This window comes from Perna viridis, chromosome 7 (assembly GCF_037379345.1).
Source record: "Perna viridis isolate PV_CMFRI_1.1 ecotype Kerala chromosome 7, ASM3737934v1, whole genome shotgun sequence".
NCBI classification, from domain to species: domain Eukaryota; kingdom Metazoa; phylum Mollusca; class Bivalvia; order Mytilida; family Mytilidae; genus Perna; species Perna viridis.
The window spans coordinates 47,694,488-47,714,694 of record NC_142451.1 but is presented as its reverse complement, the minus strand read 5'-3'; the positions used below and the strand labels follow the sequence as shown (position 1 = coordinate 47,714,694).

Below are 20,207 nucleotides of genomic sequence, written 5' to 3'. Positions count from 1 at the left end.
GCAATTCAACAATGCATACGTATAACATATAAATAATTATATGTACCAAGTATGTTATTATAAGTCACCTATCTTTGAAGATTTAGCGTAACATTGATTGGAAATTTTATGCCAGTTGGCATTTTTAAAACATTAATTATATTCTCATACTGTTTTAAGCTATCGTTTGTTGACGAGCAACTGATTAAATAATTTTTTGACATCGTTTGATATCACTTGAAATTGAATCAAAATGCAATTGTGATGAAAATTTTCTATATTTTACATGTTTTATTGATATTGAGAACGAATGTCGTAATTACACTTCAGTTAAACCTTACCAATCCGCATACTGTATGTTCCGAAAACCTGTCAAAAATATACAATGTTTGAAGTCTTAATAATCTTAATTTACCGTACCAATATCTGAAACGAATATTTTTAAGTCAAAGAAGGTTTTGTTTAGACAGGTTTTACTGTACTGTTGTGTAACGGAAGGGCATGATTTTACTCTCAAATTATACTCCGCCACCGAGGATCGAACCCTAGACCGCTCAGTGACAAGCCAGCGACAAACCGATTCGGCTAAAGAATTAATCCGTTAGCCAAGTCATTTAACTGGCTTTTTAAATCTCACAACCTACTACAACGCAGGTAGGCCGTCCTGCCAATTTCTTGGTACCACGAAAGATTCTAACACTAGCTCAATAGCTAACCAAACCCTGTGGGTATTTTAGTTGGGCGCCAAATGTAACGGGAGAGCATGATTTGACTATACTATATAATTATCTTAAGTAACATGGTTCCACCACGCGTTAAAATATAAATAGGAATATTAAGGAAACAGACGGGGATTAAAACCAGACAACATCAGAAATGAAGACCAACCGTATAACATCGAGACATGAAGAACAACCGTATACCATCTAGACATGAAGTACAACCGTATAACATCGAGACAGGTCCCATTTCTTTGACGACATCTATTTTGTTGTCGCTGTTAGTATGTTATGGTCCTGAGGTGAAAGAAAATCTTTGACCGTTAGAGGGCGCTGACCATCTTGGAAACGGCCAACCAGGTCATAGCGGCATCCGTAGAATTTATCATATCAACACCTATATCTGATGCAATATTTCCAATCCCAGGCGTGCATTATAATTGCAATTTCTGCAAAAGAAAACCTTATAGTCTGAAGTCGCTGTCATTTTGCTACAAGGGATAACGTGGTTGTTCATTGAGAATGCAAAGTTATTGCATTTGTATAAGAGTTTAAATAAAGGCCTTATTCTTAGGATTTTTTTTACAGTGAAAGGAATATTTAAATTTCACTGTGTCCTTTGTCTTAAGATATTCTTAGAAGAGATGAAGTGAAACTTAAAGCAAAAGACAACAAAACAAACAAAGCATTCATACTATCAGATGGTGGCTTTGTGAATGATGAGAGATATTTCTATTTGTACTGGTCTAGAAATTCCTCATATGACGAATATTGCTTCAACATGTTGATTTTTTTTAATTCTAAAGTTTGAAAGACTCATACAGAATATTCTACAACTGCAGACAAGTCACTGGTTGTACGTTGTTAATAGATTGACTAAATAATATTCTACATCTTCACGTGAATACTTTGTCATCTTAGTTTTTAAGCACTTGACACTTACTGCACTACTCTGTTTTCCTCATTACTGAGCTGTTTTTTTCTCTAAAAATTGTTTATTGAAACAACTTCGAAAATAAGACATCTTGAATATGTAAATACCAAACGACCGAGATACAACATGATGTATGTTGGATTCAAAGGTAATGCTAAAGTATTGCATATTTCTTGATATAGAACAAAGTATTGTATGCATGATGTAATTTTTACTCTAATCTGCGAAAAATGCATTTTATTTCTTTAAAGAGTAAATAAGGGAACTAAGGTTATAGCGGTAATCAAAAGAATGCAATCCAGGGACAAAGACCAGACATGGAAAACAGACATACACAACAAAGAACACGAAGTAACTAAAATCATACACACAACCAAACAAAAACAAATGAGCAACTCGGACTCCACTAAAACCGGGAGCATGTACTAGGTGCACCGGTGGGGTAAGGGTCCTTTTGCTTTTCTAGAAACACTTCAAACATACGATGCTTTGTATCTATTAAAATGGTTAACACCTAACACAGCATTGCTTCACTAAAAATGATATAAGAAACATATAAGAGGATTTGAAACATGTACTCTTGTACAAACTAATTTCAGAATGTTAATGCAAAATAGGAATAAATAGTTAGGCATGAGTATGGCTGTGTGAGAATTCCCCCTGTCTTTTTGTAAGGTATCAAAACGAAAACAAAACAATCGTCATTACCAATAGATGAGGGTTGCTCTACGTTCATTACCACGGCGTAACTGACTGATACGGAGTGTTCATTCCCAAAGGAGATCAATGACTTCTGACATAACACATATCTGACCGATGTGGAGTGTCAGTTTATTTGCTGATCAATGACTTCCAAATGTCCTGAATATTGTTTCTTTTTCATACGACTTGACAATAACCTAGCAACTCGTCGGATTTCTTGCGTGTAGCATGATCTACTTATCCTGCCTCCGTTGTCATTTGTGTGTTCCTAGAATCCCCACCAGACATCGTTCGTACCATTGTATAACAGCCTTCTCCATTGAATTTCCTTATCTTAAGTGATATTGATATTTACAAAGTGAACTTAACATTTAATAACATCCATCATGTCGTTCCTATCGCAGTTGTATTATGTTTTCACAACAGTGAGCAACATTGTATGCTGTTATGACATTTGGAAATGATCTGTACGGTTAAGTCCTAATAAAGTTGATTGTGCACAGCAATGTCATCGATAAATCATTACCTGCATTTAAATGGATAATGGTGTGCAGCTAGTTAAATTCGCTCTGTTGAATGCCAATGCTGATTAACGGGACAAATTCGATATGTAATGGTGCCGAACGTTAGATTAATTAGTTCGTATTCAACATCTAAATGTTAGCAATTGTAAAGAATAACATAATTTCTGGGTTTCCATCATCCCACTTCCGCTTATTCCATAAGCCGCTAATCTCTCGTTCACTAAATTGTTTTAAGGAACGTTCACATTCATTTATTCTACACATTATTAACATTGTAAGTACCACTTTGTGTAATAATCAGGGAATTGTCAATTTGGTCTGGTTTGCCTCAAATATATTCAATATATCTATAAAACAACTCAAAAGCTATTTTAATTAATCCTGAATAATCTGTAACATAAATATTTGTAGCTGCATATATATATTCAGTAGTGCATTTCAACTTAATTTGACCTGTTGATATATTAAAAAGGCAAACTTTACGAACAATGTTATGATTATTTCTGGAGGTATACATACTTTTGGATAATACAAAAAGTCTCTGCGGTTTTTTTCTTCGTGTGCAACACCTTATACACATTTTGCCTCATTATCAGACAGAGAATACTTAAGTTCTAATATGAGCGAAATAAAGTAATTTTCGTAAGTATAAATCCCATTGCCGTGTTTTATTATAAGCTCTTATATTTTCCGTTTAATACGGGATACAGGACGAAAATTCGTATAACAATTTTCATTGAACATTTTTGTCAATTGAAATCGTTAAAGGGTAAAATAATCCGCTTTTTGAATAATCATCAAAACTATGTTTGCAAAATGTTTCAGATTCGCTTGAAATGACTGAATAGAATTGATAGGAAATTTGAATTTGTATGATGAGGAACATAAATGCATCGCTTCCAATAATTTTGTTTGTTGCTTTTTTTCCGGGGGGGGGGGGGAATGTGTAATTTTTTTTTTATAATTTTGGGAGAAATGGTGTTTGTCCACCGGTGTACTGGTAGGGTGAGCGTCCTCTGATTTTCTAGTCACACCTGGTGCGCTACCTTTAAAATGCCACGTCCATGCTAGATGAAAGAGGAAAGAAAGCTATGACACGGTTAACAAATCGATTATCATGGTGCATATAAAGACACTATAACGATCCACATAGTCATAATGACGTCGTAAAATATTTGTAGTGGAGACTTTAATCTTGTAACAACATAATCCTGTTCCAGAAGCCTGATTGTAAGAAATCTAGCACGGTAAAAATACGTATGAGTAGTTAAGGCAAGCCCTGGCATAACGTATGAGTTATGATATGAAAACTCCATAAGCATGTGCTGATAAAGGGATGTTGCCACAATTGAAAAGAAAGTTGACGATACGAAAATGCATTGCGTATAGGTGTGTTCCCTTTCTGCTATATGACTCCGCCTATATAGTGTCTCCTTTATCCTTTATTTCAAGTTCTTTGTTGTAGATATGATATATAAAATCCTCGATTTTAAGATTGGTTAAAAACAGAACCCCATCTATATAGCGGAAACTAAGGTCAAAGGATCTTGCCATACGATGTTCTTTCTTTTGAATATGATCAGTAATAAGTCTGTATCGTTATGTCACGTGTGGCCGTATTTTTCGGCTATACTTGATCGCTGTTCCGCTATGAAATTATAGCTAAAGTAAAATAAAAATGAATTATATTAGTATGTGTATCATGCTGTTATTGTTGTGTATAACAAAGACATAAGGCAAGTCACAGCTAACAATAAATGGTATCATCTAAAGTGAATAAATAAAATATATTTACACGCAAATCAAATATAGATATTGAGAAAAACTTTACCACACATTCACGTTATCGTCAAGGTGGTGACTTAAATGAACTTTGAACTGAATTTTGAACTGAACAATGCAGTTGCTCTATATGTACCTGTTTCGTGTCCTTTTATTAGGATGTACCTATAAGTACTGCAACCACCCAATTTGAGCAGTCAAAATGCACTGCTAAAAAGTAACTATTAAAGTTGTCACCTACGTCGAATTAAAGAATAAAAATTGTTGTTTTGTTTTGTTTTTGTTTGTTTTTGTTTTTGTTTTGTTTTGTTTTATTTTGTTTTATTTTGTTTTTTGTTGGTTTTTTTTGTTTTTGTTTTTTTTTTTTTGGAGGAGCGTGGGGTGTTTAATTTATTTATTCAATTATTTTATTTTAGTCTGTTTTCTTGCTTGAAGAAAACAGTAGTGTTCTGACTAGGTAAAACTATGACATACGAATTCAGCCCGAAGCGACGAAAATCATAGGCACAGGATTGCAAATTTTACAAATACTTGATATAGTGTAGAAAATAAAGTAATTATTTGTCTGTGGCCATGACATCGCAGGGATAAGTTATATCAGACTACGTACAGAAAGGGTAAAAAGAAGCTACTTTATGCGAATTAAATGCTGTTGTTTGAATGTGATCTCTACCAATGATTTACAAACAAATAGCCATGAACTTTAAAAAGATCACATGAACTAACCATTTGATAATGGAAATGTAAATTCTGTTAATTTTCATCAACGTTTTTAATAGTACTGTCAATTACTCATATTATAATTATTTGATTAAGTTTTAAAACAAGTGCATGAATGTAACACATAACTGTTCACACTAATTACATTGAAATTGCATGTAATTCCATGAAACCTATGATTTGATGCCAAATTATGGTATTTAATAATAAATCAAAACTCAGTAGGATTATGATATCTGGAATATCAGATTTTACCCCACCTCTGATAATTATCAGTTGAAATCAACTAATCGGCGCTCTGTATTTTGATCACGTGAAGACGGTGTATTTCCGATACACGGTCACTAGTTTAGCAATACCCGGTCAGTTATCGTTTTTTAGTTTACTTTAACCAAAATGGCGACAAAACGTTTTGTGTCGCTTACGACAGACGACATACCAAAAACTGAAAATGATGGCGAATTCACAGGAAACCATTAAAAGTAATCAAAATGCCGCACAATTACTTAAGTCTTATTTGAGGGAAACCGGCCAGGTAGACAATTTTGAAGAGTTTGACCCAGTTAAGGTGAATAATGTGTTGGACAAATTTTACATGAATGCACGGAAGCAGAACAAAAGCAAAATCATCGATGGGGTAAATTCGTTATATAGTGACGCCGGGTATGAAATATACTTACTAGGGTAAATTCCGTACACGGCCACTAAATCACTATGTAACTAATAATACAGTGTCATAATTGACGTATCAAGTCGAATATCATTCCTGTGTTATCCATGTATTATAAAATCCTGTGTCATCATAACCACCTTCTATTACATTGATTCTTCCCGTTGTCTTTTTGTGGGGTGTATGACTTTATACGTCAATTATTATACTGTATAATTTAATAATTCAGATTTCATAATCCTAACGACATTTTATCTATTTTAATTGAATAAGTACTCAACGAACTCAATAACAGACCACATAAATTTCCACGGTAATTGAAAGATGATTAGTTTTGATTATAGACAAGATTGAAGATCGATTGATCAAATATACTTTTATGCCTTCACTAAAATTACATATTTCCCTTTTGAAAAATAAGACTCTTTACAGAAGATATTAACAAGCGGAAATTCATCGTTCACATTAAAAGGACAAGGATAAAAACAAAGAACCAGTCGATGGTATACACCAATTCAAATGAACACAAAAAAAGTTCAGCAAACAACCCTGACGAACTAATGTGATATGAAAGGGTAATGAAATATAATTTTGATTATATTTGTTATTCTATAAATATATAGTTCTTGGTAGAGATTCCTCATACTTTGTAAGATATAATTCCAAAATCATCTTCCAAATATACAGAAGAAGATGTTTACAAAATGCTAGAAGTTTTAATCGACAACATATATGTCCAGTGTGGTGGACTTGTTTTTCAACAAACGGTCGTCATTCCAATGGGAACAAATTGTGCTCCTCTACTTGCTGACTTCTTCCTTCACTCTATGAGGCTGACTTTACACCTGATTTGATCCGAAAGAAAGAATATTGTTTGGCTAGATCCTTTAATCACAATTTCCGCTACATAGATGACGTATTATCTTTAAACAATCCTAATTTCGGGGATTTGATACATCGCATCTACCCCCAAAGAACTTGAGATAAAGGATACTACGGACGCTGTAACGTCAGCCTCATATCTTGACCTAAACTTAGATATCGATGGTAAAGGAAAACTATTGACAAAACTTTACGACAAACGTGATGACTTTTCATTCAGAATTGTCAATTTCCTTTCATCTGTGGCAACATCCCTTCAGCACCTGCGTATGGAGTGTTCATATTACAACTCATACGTTATGCCAGAGCTTGACGAAACTGCACAGACTTTTTGTATCGCGTGGTGTATCCAGCTGCACCATGAAAACTGATTTATTCAACGGGTCATTGTTTTCCTTTCCTCATTTGCTTTTGTTACTTTGTATGTATGATTTTAGTTACTTTATGTTCTTTGTTGTGTATGTCTGTTTTCCATGTCTGGTCTTTGTCCCTGGATTGCATTCTTTTGATTACCGCTATAACCTTGGTTCTCTTGATTACTCTTTCATTGAAATTTAAGATTTCTGCGAAGGTTACGAAGACACTTGTCACGTAATCACAAACTCTTTCCGATTTAATATATTTTTTATTTTAAATACCTTTCAATATAATCCTAGTTCGGAATCCCAGTATTTTTGTACTAAATTCTTTTGTGTCGAAAATCGTTTTGTTAAAAAAAGAACATCTGCACTATGGCAATACAACGCTTTTAACTTTTGACCATTTTTTTTATTCTTATTAGAAATTAAAAAGCATTAAATGCAAATTCTTGGAGTAGTGGTTGTGTCCCTTCTCATATCTACTACTTTATATCAGTTACTAAAATATAAAACTTGTTCCCATCAAGGGTCCGCAGCGATAATAACAAAACAACGTTTACAATTCAATACACAGATCGAATTTTACAACCATGTACAATTATATCAGTATAGCAAGTAGTTACAACAAATGGTGCATTTATATGATAGTTTACTTTGGCAGACAATTAGACCAGAAAAGCAGAGAAAGTATATAATTGTGAGTCAGCGAAAGACGGTGCTTGTAAAATAATTGTTATTGATATTCTTACTATTAAGACTATACTAGTTGTTTATCTGTAGAAGTCTCTAAAGGACGGTGGTTCATGAAGTACTATTGTAATTGACGCATTCTTTGTGACTTGTAGAGGATAACAATGGTATGATAATACAATAAATATGTAACGACAAATTGAGTCAGTGATTCAACATGGACACTTCTTGTCAGTCTTATTTTGAAACATTTGAGTTACATACAGTTGTTAATCTGCAGACAGCACCAAAGGACACCACTGAAGGACACCACCAAAGAACAGCGCTGAAGGACAGCTCTGAAGGAAGTGCAATAAAGTCGATCTATTGCAAAAGAATAGCTGCAAATTAAACGGCTCGCATTAAAGTTGATATGGAATAACAACGTACATTATTTGAATATCTGGAGAATAAATGAATAGTAGTTACATAAATGAAATATTTTGAAGAAAAAAGCGTGTGCAAACTAATAAGATCATATAGTTGGCGGCTCAATTGTACCGGTTTAATACGATGAATCTGCTAAAAAAAAACTACTATTAAAGCCATACAAGTGTGACTGATATGTTTTGAAAAAGGTGATTATATGAATGAGATATGAATGAGATACGCTGTAATATAAATAATGTCCATCTTGCATAAAACTACTGAACTGCTGAATTATATCCTAGTGTAAATAGGTCATTTCTTAATTTGATTTCTTTTTGTTCGAATAATCTATTTGTTATATAATGACTTTGCCATTTATGGATGCTTCACACGACAGTAAACATAACATCCCTATGCTTTTTCATCTCCATTATAGTCATCCATTATTTTTAGAAGCCGTTTTTACTTCTTCTGTGCTTTACATTAAATATAGTAATTACAATAGGTAATTAACACAAAAATGCTTATTGTTGCTATTATGTACATTCCTATTTTAGCATAAGTCATTAAAAGTAGAAAAGGCCAACTTAAAAATACAAAATAGTTATTTTATGTGAGGGTGGTGAATGATAAAATCAAAAAAGCAACCTTATCTTTTATGGTTACAGTGAAACCTGTCAAAACTGGACTATGATTAAACAGAAAACTTGTCTAAACCAGACACTTTTCATATCAATCAATTTAAATACAGTAAATGTAACCGAACATCTGTCTAAATCGAACAAAGTGGCAATCCAAAGGGATTCGGTATTGACAGGCTTCAAGGTATCTTCTACTATGTTCACGATTCGTCATGTTTCTACTTCCATAAAATACCGCCGGAAATGACGTGTTAATGTGTGCGTTTTAAGAAAAAATGTTGCACACCCTTCCGGTGAACCTGGTTCATGATCGCAGGATGTAGTGTTGTTCATTTATTTTTATTTAGTTTTTTTATTCTTTGTTCATTTCCCGACACCGTGTACTATTTTACTGAACCTAAAATGACTTTCATTTATTTAACTTTTAAATATATTTTCTAATCTCAAAGGAATTGTTCCTGAACGACTCTTGATTTATATAAACTTCCAAACTACACCATCCGTTCTCCATAGTATTTTCAATTTTATGATGTTTATGTTACGAACTACATCTTACCATTTTGAAAATCTTCAATATTTAAACTATTTATTCATAAGATTAAATAAGAGAACTATGTTATTGTGCAAGTCATAAATATTTAAAATAATCTGTCAAATATTCATGAAAATTTAATTTAAACAAAATCTATTTCCATTTTTAACTAGTTAATTGTAATTTTTAATTGGGGAATGTTAATTTCCCGCGCCTATGGGTGCCACCATGATCCATTGAGCTGTGATGATACGAAGTTGTTAAGTGAAAGTACATAGGTAATTTGTAACGATGCCCCAAAAAGTTCAACTTTGGCACTTGTTCCTACTAATTTCAAGCCTGAATACACTTAAGCAGAGATTGAAGAAAAAGGTGAAACGAAATATCTGAAAACTTCGACGAACGACTGAATATGCAGCTGAAAGCCTGTTATATTTGAAGAAATATTGAAGCTACTTTCGAAGAGTTTTATTGTTGCCAGTGAAAAAGACTTTTACAACATTTCGCTCTATCATATGTGCATATAAAACAAGACAGCATGTTTAGGTGATTATAAAAAAAGAGACGTAGAAATATTTTCAGGATAACCATTGTTTACATATTAATCTGCAGTACTGGTATCAGTACCATATTGCAAGATGGTTTTCTATTTTGCTTAGGCTTATTCTTTTTACGAAAGTGCATTTTGCATTAAAGGTTAATTATTTTTTTGTTTTCAAGGGTATGATTTTTAATAATTAAAAACAAAACTAATTCCAAGATTATCTTTTTGTTCGTATAGTTACTATGGATAAGAGAGACGTGTCTTTCACTGAGTTGATCCACAGTGGATAGCTTGGGTCTGGTAGGAATGACAATTCAGTACTGATGCGTGTTTGCGTCGTCTACAAATGTTGAAAACTCAAATATAATTAAGTTTTACTATGCTATTGCGGTATAAGTTTTCGGTTGGGTGTGTTTGATTGCCACTATGGTTTTATCTGAGAATCTTTCTGGATAAGAACTACCGTTACATGATGAGGATCAATAACATTTATTTTAAAAGCCAATTCAAGCAAACAATTAAATCGTTGTGAATACCTGAAACGGTAAAATTACCTTCATAGCATATTGATTCTCTATCGGTTTTCCTGAAATAGAATATCATAAATGTGCTACTCGGCTTGATTACATTTACATGTAAAATATACTATTTGCAATAATAAGCTGCATTTTATTCTTTAATAGATCAATGTTGGACATAATAAATTTAACATGAAACAAAATTAACTTGTACATGTTAATTTCTTTTATTTTAAAATCAAATTCCAAACTTCTGATTTGCAAATAACCTACCGTGGAAATGGTCTTGGATGTTTGGCTGAATCGTCCTAAAGAGTTTTAACTATAACGTGTGATAAGAGATGTCCCGAAGGGAAAATTTGTTTTAAATAATGTAATCAATAGAAGATAATAAAACAATGTTATAGATAGGTTACTTATTATTGGGATAAATACGGATTCGAATCTCACAAGTGTACAGGTATGTATAAATAGACATGTTAAAAGTTCTATCATTTGAAATAAATAAAAATTAATGTATCCGTTGAATGTAAAAATAAAAAAGTGATGTTAATTATTATTCTTAGAATTCCATAGTAAATGAATATAACATTGTGGTCATCCGTATTAAGCAGCAGCACCTGCTTTCAGATTATTAATTTTTAAGCATAATTGGCTCCAGAGGTGCCATTATATCACAAAATCGTAAACGTTAAAATAAAGTCTTGCCATTACTTTATTTTTGTTGTGTGCATGACTAAATAAATGACCGGTTTTTATTGGAGTATTTGCTCATCGTTTGTCCTTGTGTATTTTCTAATAATCTTCTGTTGTACAATTAGTTCTTAATGTTTTTCATGCCTGGTTTTCAAATTTGTTAGTAGAACATCGTTAATACTAAATCGAACATGAAACAAAGATTCTAAATTGTAAGGAACATGTGCAATTTCTTTTAAATTCTAAAATTGTTTCAAATAAAGTTTTTATATAAAAAGTTATGTCTTGGTGGGTGTTTCTAAAAAAAGCAGAGGATGGACACCATACCGGTGCATCTGGTCCAGTATTAAGTGGAACCTGGGTTGCTCATTTACATTTGTTTCTATGTCGGTGTTATCTTGGGGTTTACATGTTCTCTCTCTCTCTGTGTGTGTGTGTGTGTGTGTGTGTGTGTGTAGTTTATTCGTTGTCTGTGGATTAAGTTCTTCTTGATTACCGTTCGGACCCTGGTTCCCTTGATTTCCCTACTGAACAAATGTATCACGAAAAACGATATTTTGTATGATAAAACGATTATGAAAGAGAGTCAGTAAATTTTAGTAAACTGTGCAATTTTTTAGAGAAAAATATTTGAAATAGTATAAGCTACTAATATTGTGTCTTTGAACAAATGTATATGTCGAAAGGTATTTTAAGCATTGTTACTGACTTGTCATGACTTTATAAAATTGTGGAATTATCAATTATTATTATTTAATTAATTAATTTATTTATTTATTTAATTATTATTTTTATTTATTTATTTATTTTTTGGATTATGCGAAAGTTTTAATCTTTATAAATATTTTTGGGGATAAGGGGATTTTTCAATGTAACTGCAAATACTTTGTACATTTACCATGCACTCTGACATACATTTGGAAAGGAGTGATATGTTCTCTGGGGTAAACATAAGTTGTCATATGTTACCAACGTTTCTTTATTGTTAACAATCATCTAGTAAGATTTCCCTACTTCATCCGGGCTTTTGAGTTTTAGGGATTATCAGGATGGGTTGAGGATTGAATATTTCGCGTAAATTTAATATAACGAACGAATGTCCTTTGTGATTCAAACCGTCATAAAAAGTATCAATAAATCTGATGGTTGTCCCATCCTACAAACAAACCTATCCTAAGCTTTTAAGACTCAAAATAATCATATTAGCATACAGTTTATTTGATACTTAATTTCTGTTAATTGAACATCCTTTCATGTTTATCGTATATCAATATAGTATTTGTATGTTGCCTAGGGAAATGTATAACACATATTCTGTGTTTTGTTTTTATTATATAAAAGTCTAATTTCAGACATAGCGATACATATGCAGATATGATGTGTCTCAACTAAGTTTTAGTGAAGTTGATTTCAGATTATGTTTCTATAAAATGCTTTAAAAATGATGAAGCGATGTTTACATTTTACGAATTAGTAACTTTTATTCTATTATTACAGTAAATAAAATAAATATATGAGTTCTAGAAAAGTTTTCTGTCGATTTCTATTAACTGCGGGTAAATTAAATTGAATTAAGTTCCAATTCAAACTAAATGGAAGAGGTGATTCATGTACCAGAAAAGTCCTCCAAACAAACCATGATTTTTTTCATCTACATTTACCATACTTTGTGTAACTTAAATACTTCCTGCACACTGATTTTTATTTTTGAGAAGGTTATACCTTCAGCTCCCATTAGAATAAAGATAATAACGAAATTATCGAATCCACAATCATACAAAATATTTCGTAATAAGTGAACTAGCATAGTCAAGAATAACCCGGAAATGTGTCAATAGCAATTATGATTCTGATTTGGTACAGGTGTATTAAAGTGAAATTGTTGGAAAACCAGGTTTTATGAATAGCCAAACCTCGTGGCAGTAAAAATTAAACAAATCACGAACAATAACTCTTGCGAAGTGCCTACTACATGTACAATCTATACAACTTTAAAAGTATACAACCGAATGAAAAACAAAGATTGTTTATGTGGTCTACTACTTGGTGGAGTTTTGACATGCAAGAATCACTTTCTGCCTGATTTGATATTATTAGGAATGCTTTTTAAGTCTATATCATCGTTTTAAGAACATCATGTGGACAATTTTGGTGCGTAAATACCTTCATTGAGACCTAGCAATAAAAATAAGTATTTAACTGAAGGTTAATATTATAATTTAAGTTTGTCAATACAACTTTTTTTTAAGTTCTTGTGATACTTGGATGATAAGCTTCTAATGACAATGCCACGATTTTTTAACAGTTTTTTTCGTTAATGGTGTTGCTTTGGTTATTTTGTTTGTCAATTACCTCGATAAAATTGTTTTTGGAGTTGAACATCACGTGAAATTCGTATAACCTGAATATCTCATGAAGTCAGCTTGGTGTCAATATTGATCGCTTTAAAGGCTCCCTTCAAGTCATGTGAAACTGTCTTTGGAAGGTTAAAATCTATATCGTTGGTGTTTCTATGTTGGGATCAGCATTGAGTAACTTTAAATAATAAATAATTCACGCATAAAAACAGTATTGCATAATGAAAAGTCTGGTACTAAACGAGCAACATCAGCTTGAGTACTCAAAAGTCCCAGTTAATCAAAATGGATCTTAATTTTTATAATGTGTACATGAAATTGATAAATTTATTACTTCGAGCTCCGATAAAATTACATAACATTTGGTACGAAAGTTTTGTGTTTTATTTTGTTCTGGTTTGTGTTTTTTTGTTTTTGTAATGAATATGACTTATGAATTAAAAACACACTCCAGCTATTAAACAGATTATATGTTTTAATGCTAAAGTTTTAAAGTAAGAAAAAAAACTGTTATTATCTGATTATACAAAATGTATTTGAAATGTATTGTACTCTTTAGATCTTTTCCTTTCTTAAAAAAAACATTGGCATGCCCAGACAAAACAACAGCACAATATATTGACATCGACATTAACAGTTGACTATTACAATACTAAATGTATATCACTCTTTGTTATTGGTATTCAAATTCTATACTCTGTTTTCATAGGGTTTTTTTTTTTTTATTATTTAGTTTTGATTGCTTAATTATTGAACAGTTGACGATTCATGAGCAATCAAATGCCGAATGCAATTAAATTCCAATGTTTCATTTTATCATTACAATTCATCAGTGAATTAGAATGTTGTCTACAATCCGAATCATCCGACTAAATTCGCGACAAAATTGTTTGTTTAGTTGACAAGTGCTTTATATCAAAATATTATTACGCAATTCAAGTATACAACAGTAAATATTTTATTGTTAAAAAAAATAATTCATCGATTAGCTAATAAATTATCCTATTGCAGCATCCATGTTTGCGTGTTTTCATTTCATTAACTAGTCAAAATTTATAAGTGTGTCTTGGGAAAGCTTTTGGATGAAAGAATTACAAACAACTTCTCCAGAAGAATAACCAAGAAAAAATAATTCATTTTTAGGTCTTGGTCTAAGGCTGATACAGCACAGCATGCTATATATCAATACGACGTACTACTATATTTTGACTTTTCTTAATTGTTTTCCACAATTAATTCATTTCTTAATTTTGTTAAAAACAACCCCTTTGTTATTTTCATTCAGATTCCTTATCATTTGCTTATGTGTGCCTTTAATAAAGGTATAATCACAAACAGCATACGTAATTCAGCTTCTGAATCTATGTTCTGATCTTGAACTTTATTAGTCTTTTGCTGAGGAAGGATAACGGTTATCCGAAATATTTAATGTAAATGTTACCATCCTTAGACGTTTATTTAATTTAATGTTATGTTTCGCTTCGTTTTTAACGATCCATATATATATATAAAGGTCAGAAAAATTCCTAACGATGTTAGAATTGTCAAATTTGCAATGCAAATATTTGGTCGTTCCCTCCGCGGGACTCGAACTCGTAACGCTGTGACATCTCTATGGCAACACCGCCTGCACAAAGTCCAGCGCCCTAGACCACTCGGCCAGCTAGGCTATAATGCACAAAGTCCAGCGCCCTAGACCACTCGGCCAGCTAGGCTATAATGCACAAAGTCCAGCGCTCTAGACCACTCGGCCAGCTAGGCTATAATGCACAAAGTTCAGCGCCCTAGACCACTCGGTCAGCTAGATTATAATGCACAAAGTCCAGCGCTCTAGACCACGCGGCCACCTTTTTGGAGGACGTACATTTCTAATTGCTCGTTTGATATGAATTAGTACCAATTTGAATAGCAACGAAATATTTTCCCTCCTATCCCGTTATAAGGTAATTTGTAGATGTACTTGACGATTGGTTTCATAGAAAATACCGACAATCGACCTAGACATCAAGCCATCAACTAACTTAAGAAAAAAAGTACGATTATCAATATATTTGCTTTGTTTGGTATTTGTGTCAGATAAAAGATATTCTGAAATTAAGCGTCTGTCAACTGATCAAACAAATGTGTCAGGTATTGAAGTTTTTATTAATTAGATATTTCCGATGTTAGAAATTGCACGACAACTAAAGCTGATTAAACTTCTTAATAATGCTGAGACATTACTGAATATCGATTGACTTCTGTTGCCAAGTATCATTAATGCCGCATTTTTCCTGTAAAGAGGTGAGATATAAAACACGATTTACAAAATACGGGTTAAGTCGTTCATGCGTTTTTTACTCATAAAATGAGGCAAAAAAAACTGTTCTCAGGTTTTATGGTATATACTGTACAAACAAATATTTGATAAAAAAAATAACTAATTGGTTGTTTCTGGAATATTTCACTTTTACCATTCACTACAAACAAAAAAACTTTAAATATAGAATCTCCTTCTTCAGTCTCGAAGGGATTACAAGATTTCTCCACTCGTAATAGTTACAGCTCAAATTTAATCATCGAGACTGAAGAAATCCCCGAGAGCATTGGAGGATAATCTGTCTCATAAAAAGTCAAGTCCGGGATAGACAAACGAGGAAAGGAAAACTATGACCCGATGAATAAATCAGTTTTCATGGTGCTGATGGATACACCATAACGATCCACGAGTTCATGATAAAGACCATAAAACTTCTGTATTGACGACGTCAATCTGGTAGCAACATAACCCTGTTCCAGAAGCCTATTTGTTCTAGCGCTATACAAAAAGTCTGCGTAGTTTCGGCAAGCTCTGGCATAACGTATGTGTTGTGATATGAACACTCCATACGCAGGTGTCGAAGGGATGTTGCCACAGATGAAAGGAAGGTTGACAATTCTGAATGAAAAGTCATCACGTTTGTCGTAAAGTTTTGTCAATAGTTTTCCTTTACCATCGATTTATAAGTGTAGGTCAAGATAATTAGGATATGGAAATAAGGATATGTAAAATGGCGGGAAAACTCTCGCAGAAATATATTCACCGCCCGATGATTAAAAAAAAAGTTACGTACATTTTTAATCACCGGTTAAGAATGGGGAAAATAGGTTACTGATTTGTAAGCTTATAGTTGATATTGTACATGAGTCATTTATTTTTGTTTCTTTTTGTTTTCATTCACTTTCAAAATTGTAAAATTATTTCTGTAGTTTCTGCAGTGTCTGTTTTTCTTGAAAATCGCTTTTTAGCATTGAGCGGTGTCCTTTGTTAAACAATTCAGGTATCTGTTTATGACCGGATACAAATTTTGCATTAATTCGATAAAAATAGAATTGTTTATACATAGGTCTCATTGTTATATATATTTTTATATATTTTTATTTCAATCATTTTGTCCTTATTTTAGCTTGGGAATTGCTTATCAGCATTATCCTCCCGTTCATATCGTAGGCTCTATGACACAATGTCGAGGACAAGAATTCTGAGCTTTTACTACTTTGACTTTATACCAAACACGCCAATGTTTGGTCTGCCTTCCATTACTAACGAGATGAAATAAAACAATAAAAATTATCCCTAACAACAACATTGAAACAAACAACTAAAGTCTTTTATAAAATGTTTTTATTGCATGAAACCTTCTAAAAATAAAATCATTATCATGAAATCGTTTAGTTTGCTCTTTGTGCCAGGGGAGTCCTTCATCCTATCTTATATGTTAACATTTGAATTGCCTTAAGAGTTTTATTTGAAACTTTGATTTCCCAATGCAAACTTAGAACATTTTCATTAAAATTCGATTGCTATCATCGAAAGCGGTGCTAAGTGAAATCAAAGAAATATTCATTTTATAATGTCCCGCATTAAGGAAAAGGCATACCGCAAATATAACAGGAAGAGTCGTTTTAATAAAACGAAGACCTTAAACTTTGGAGATATTTCCAAATTGCACAGAGAAGAATTTTCAAGGGTTACATATAAAATTATAGGAACGGATTCGGAGACTAATCGATGTAAGTATACGCTTATTCGTACTTTTCCTAAAGAGAACACAATCGTCGAACGGCGTGTGTCCTTCGACACGCAGTCAAGAGCAGGCAGCACTAGCATCAATTGAAAGAATTTATTCGATTCGGAAAAATGGATTTTACGCGAAGATATCTGATTTTCAAACAAGATTTCATTTCTTAACAAAAGTAAAAACAAAAACATATATGCATCGGAAAGTGAGTAAGAAAAATTATGCTTGCTGCTGCGTGATGCTATATGAAGACCATGATGAGAATATTGTCAAAGTACATTGATATATATTGATGAAAAAAGGGTAAAACTCTTAAAGCTTCTTTTGAAAAAATCGAAGCAGTGTTTCAGATTTCCGTGTGTTTTGTATGCAAAATATAAAAGTTATTACAATACTCGTCAATGAAACGTTCCTAAAAGGAGTATGCTTTAAACTAAAAATTAAAGCATAAACTATTTACATAATGCATCGTCTTAAAGCGAAAGAAAAAGAATACCGCAGGTATTATAGAAAGAGCAGTTTTTTGTAAAACAAAGATGTTGAATTTTGGAAATGTTTCTGTATTTATTGATGAAAATTTCATAAGGAGTGCACACAGATTCACGAAAAAAGATCAAATATCTCGTTTAAGTGAGTATTTTGTTATTCTATTATTAAAAACATAATTATAAACCCTGTGGAAGTTAATAGCAAATATATATAGACCACTCGGCCAGCTAGGCTATATATATATATATATCTTTGTTATGGAAGGTTTTTCCCTCTTTTTGGAGCTGTACACATGCAAATATTTTTAATATTTAACTAAAGTTTTCGTTTTTCAGCAGTACACGTGCGAAATTGTATAACACGTGATTTCAGATGAAAATTCGTATGAGTTCAAGTAAAATTTAAGTGAATCCAGACTTCAGCTGGATTTCAAGTATATATTTGCATGACGTTCAATGTAAGTTAACTTTACTAAATGTCATGTGAAGTTAACATGAATTTCACGCGAACAATATTTGCAAAGATATTGTTGTAAGAGTAATCAAGGGAACCAAGGTTATAGCGGTAATCAAAAAATGCAATCCAGGGATAAAGACCAGACATGGAAAACAGACATACACAACAAAGAACATAAAGTAATTAAAATCATGCATACAAAGTGACAAACGCAAATGAGCAACTCGGACTCCACTAAAAACTCAACTAAATAATGTTATGTAATTCACAAACTTTTCGGCCAAGGTTATAAAAAATACGCTTCATACTCTGCCTAAAAAAATTTATAACCGATATCCACATCTTAAAAATATACTGTTTCTGACAAAGAGATTACAGTTGATGGGTTTTCATAATGTCTACAATTTCATTTGCCATAGTTTTTCCTTGTAATCATTATTCAATCTTGAACTTTACACACCTAGCCCACAAGGTTCAAGACTTATTTAGACGCCCATGGTTTTGATTTACACAATTTTCATTTCATTTCTTTCTATTTCACTTATTTACTGTTCATATCATCTGTACTGTTTAACGATTTTGACTGGTTTCGATTATATTCTGTACATTTGTGTTGAAATATACCGGATAGAATAAACTGTACTGGAAGCGGGATGTTTAGCGCGCTATAAACCTCGTTTAACCCATCTCTCGTTATGAAATGCCTGAACTAAGTTAGGATTGTTCCGTTGACTTCCTAATTTCTGGTTTTTACACTGATATTGCCTTTTGTTAAACAGACTTCTCTTTTGAATATTCCTTTTGACTACTCCCTAGATTTTATAACTTCGATAATTCTTTTTTTACCCTTCATTAGACCTCTTCAATTTCGGTTCTTTTGCTCTAATTAATAAAAAAAAACAAACAAACTGGCAATATCATGTGAATTGGAACAAAATGAAACATAACCACTAATAAGTGAGTTCTAAATTAGTATTAGTGGCAAAGTCACTGTGTGGTTTTAAATCTTCTTTATTTAGGAGTTATAATTTTACCTGGGAATGTTAATGAAATTTATTTACTTTTAATTATAATTTGGTTCATTAAACTTTGATTTCCCAATGCAAACTTAGAACATTTTCATTAAAATTCGATTGCTATCATCGAAAGCGGTGCTAAGTGAAATCAAAGAAATATTCATTTTATAATGTCCCGCATTAAGGAAAAGGCATACCGCAAATATAACAGGAAGGGTCGTTTTAATAAAACGAAGATCTTAAACTTTGGCGATATTTCCAAATTTGGTTCATTAATTCATTATAGAAATATATTATATTGGTTTGCAATGTAGTAATGTAATTGTGAAATTGTGTGATGTTTCATGGGGAATGGTAAATGGGAGTGGTTTATGTTGTATGTGAACATATAAATCAAAAATGATTTATTCCGAAAACGAAATGCAAAACATTGATGGAATAATCATATATGGTTTATAACTAGAAGCTGTAGATTTACTGAGCAACGAGCCAAACGGTACAAGTATTTTGATATGTAGTTGGAACTTTAAAGATGTTATAATGTTCGGT

The 20,207-nt window shown here is 32.3% G+C and overlaps 1 protein-coding gene across 2 annotated transcripts in view; it reads left to right on the top strand.

Moving 5' to 3' along the window:
* LOC148613042 (uncharacterized) overlaps positions 1 to 20,207 on the top strand; it is a 56,541-nt gene that overhangs the window by 13,757 nt on the left and 22,577 nt on the right. Inside the window, exon 1 of one of the 2 annotated variants that reach the window (XM_088595037.1) lies at positions 10,728 to 11,064. The exons of the other annotated variant lie outside the window; for it this stretch is intronic. The gene's annotated coding sequence lies outside the window, so the exon portion shown is untranslated. Of the gene's footprint in view, positions 1 to 10,727; positions 11,065 to 20,207 lie in introns of those variants that run through there. 2 annotated transcript variants of the gene reach the window in all.